Genomic DNA, 3,269 nt, shown 5'->3' on the forward strand with positions numbered 1-3,269 from the left:
GTTAATTTTGCTCTCCAATGTGCTGTTGCTCTTTAAAGGCAAGACATCTAAGCACTGTATTCATATTATGTTAAAAAGCCTTTAATGAACGAAAATACAACTGTAGTGTACAATTTGGTAATATTACAGTTTGTGCTAATCAATAGCTTTGGGAGTGAAAGGATTTCTGATGTTCGAGAAAGATTATTCTAAATTTTATATTTTTCTTATAGCACTTTAACATTCAACAGAAAGTTCTTTAGATTTTTTTTTCAATATGATGACTGAAACTGTTAAATTTTGCAAAAATATACTCGGCCTGCCAGTTTTCTTTCTATTTTCCTTTACAACAAATTTAGGAATATAGAAAGAAGCTAATGAAAGAGCCACACTTTACCACCCTAATCTCCCCATACTGTTTTCTTTTGTTTGTTCATTTTGGCACAATACATGTCATATGCCATTTTTTGTTGCTAGCATAGATCTTCTGGGACTCATTGATCCTCTAAAAGCATATATGATTGCCTTCCATTGATATTAGGTACCTTTGAACTTCGAAGTTTCCTAACTAAGGCATGAACATTTGTTTTTGCCAGGTACCATGGAATACTGTGATATTTGAGGGCAGAATAAGTGAAAAATGAAAAAAAAAGTCGAGTTAAAAAGAGTAAGGAAGGAAAATACACTTTACTTGCACTTTTATGATTCAGTATTTATAATGTCAAATTTTACTTAGAATGAAAACACAGGGACATTACATAGGGAGGGCCAATTTGGGGCTCTGGGGCAGCTCCTAATGAAATATATTCGAAAAGCAGTGCAGGTGAGAATTGAGTGTATTTTATGAATCCCCAAATCCCAAGGAAAAGATATTTAGGAAATCATATGACATTTATACACCAATTTATGATTTTGGCTTTTGGTGTGAAAGAATGTTCTTCTCCGAAAGAATAAAATCCTAGGGGTTATAAATGGGTCAAAAAGAATTAGACTTTTTATTTATACTTCAGAAATGTAAGCAAATGAATGAAATGTTTCATATACATTTTTTACAACCAACAGCAGTAACACACTGTTCATACATTAATTCTATAGTAAAATGTACATCCTTTTTGCTCAGTAAGATTTGCCAAATTGTATGGACAAAGACCTTTCACACTGACTTGAACTAGTGAAATAACAAGGGTAAACCCTGTTGCTCCTAACAGCTTTATGGTATTTATAAACCTAGAATGTCCAAATGCATGTTAATATTGGTGTATATGGTCTAAAGCCTAAAGTAAATTCTCCAAAATGTGAATGCCCGACTGGAGGAACTTGAGAAAACAGACTGTTGGATTTTGTGACTGAATCTGCCAAGGGACATGAAAGTCCAGGATGGTTTATTTTAAAGTGTAGTTCTGTAGCTCTATTCTGACTGTTCTTGAGTCCCTAATCACAAAGAGAAATGCATTCTTAGGAAGTTAAGCAGCTGTAGACATAGAATGCTGATGATAGTGTCTCCATATCTGAGTTTTCTACAGAAAACCCAGTTAGTGGTAATTCTACCAAATACTTGTAACATTCACATGAAATTTTAATTGATTTTCAAACAGTACAACTGCGCCATGAATCCAACCACACAGAATATAAGCCTTAAGCCCACTAGGTTTAAGCAATTGTGTCTTTGTAGACTAAAACTATGTAAAATAAAATCTGATAACTCCCTGGTGTTAGAGGTAGACAGTTTTCTTTCAAATCCTAGGTTTGGTCCTTTATTTTATTCAGCAGTGAAAGCCATGAATACAGAACGGATATAACAGCTGTTACAATTCTCAACCATGACTTCTAACGTCAGAGAATTCAAGGTATGAACATAGTACACAGTAATGAAAAGTATCAAAAATTAGTTTACCTCAAAAAGATAAATAAAACAGGTATATTTCACCAATACATAAACAGATGTTTGTGCTACAGTTAAAATTTGCTGTATACAAAAGATCATAGTCCCCATCATCAGCTTATGATAGAAGCAAGAATACATGAGCCATTTAAATTGTCAGACATTATGCTTTATAAGGTATGCACAGAAGTTCAAGCAATAAATACATACATTAGTTCAAAGCCTTACAATAGCTACGCAAAGCAGATGCAGAAAAGCAGATTTGCTATTACTAGCAAGCAATGATATAAGAGTAAAAATTCATGAAATGCATTAAAGCAACATTTTTCTTAGAAAAAGTCTGGTCATTTATGGGTCCACCAACATTTTTACATAATATGCACAATTATCAAAATACAGACCAAGCATCTCAGAAAACTCCAAAAAACCTAAAATCTATTTTCAAAGCAATTGCAGTTTTGGAGGTTTTTCTGGTATAATGTGCAAGCAGCTATTTTCTTTTAAATTGTATTTATATAAAACCCATGCAAAACTCTACAGGTATATGCATTCTGTGGCTGAGACTTCCTTTCAAAAAGTTTTGTAACTGAGGTATGCATACTTTAGCATTGTAGTCTTAGGCCACCTTCTTGATGGGACAGTTACCACGTTTACCTCCATCCAGTCCATCATTATCTTGTGAACATGTACTGGAGAGACCCATTTTCTTTTTCAGATAATCCTTACATTAGACTTCTAGATGCCTGAACACCATCTTTTTACAATCCCAATTTCTCTTTTGAAACTGTAACCCTTTTGTTGATCATGACCCAAAGACAAACATAATGAAAAGTAGCAGTTACTGTGACGTTCTCACATTTCATGCAATCTGCCATAATTGTTCTAATTTCTTTTTTTTCTTTTTCTTTTTTTTTTCCTTTTTTTTCTTTTTTTTTTTTGCAGAGGTAGAAGCTTTCAGAAAGCCTTTTGGGTAAGTGGGAAAACCCTTTTGAAAGCCGTTATGTCCTTTTATTTGGCGTGATAGATGACTGTGTATCTCTTTAAGTCTATTTGCTGACTCCAGCAAAGAATAAATGATGAGCTTAGTTTGCAAGAACCAGCCCCATCACATGGAACTGGTACATATGTTAAGCTCTAGCAGCCACCTTCTGTCAAAAACTGTTTGTAAAGCAATAACCATAATCAGGTTATGAGGTCCCTTGGTTGGGGGAAAAAGTATTATCAAGACTTGGCACAGCACATGAAAAGCAACACGTAAAGTTTCTAGGTTTTAAGCAAACATCTGACTATGCTATTTTCAACTACACCATAACGCATTATCATATTTTTTTGGGGGGGGGGGTTTGGAGTTGTCAAGAAAACCAGCATTCCAACAATTTGGCCTGTGCAAGTCTTCTGAAGGGAGTGT

General features: G+C 34.3%; 1 protein-coding gene across 4 annotated transcripts in view; it reads right to left on the reverse strand.

Moving 5' to 3' along the window:
* Nucleotides 1–231: 231 nt before the first annotated feature.
* Nucleotides 232–3,269, reverse strand: part of FOXP2 (forkhead box P2) — a 693,998-nt gene continuing 690,960 nt past the window's right edge. For all 4 annotated transcript variants that reach the window (XM_043967104.1, XM_043967102.1, XM_043967103.1 and 1 more), the window contains one exon: nt 232–3,269. This exon is cut by the window's right edge and continues 1,720 nt beyond it. The gene's annotated coding sequence lies outside the window, so the exon portion shown is untranslated.

The sequence above is a fragment of the Dromiciops gliroides genome, chromosome 5 (genome assembly GCF_019393635.1).
Source record: "Dromiciops gliroides isolate mDroGli1 chromosome 5, mDroGli1.pri, whole genome shotgun sequence".
In the NCBI taxonomy this organism is placed as follows: Eukaryota; Metazoa; Chordata; class Mammalia; order Microbiotheria; family Microbiotheriidae; genus Dromiciops; species Dromiciops gliroides.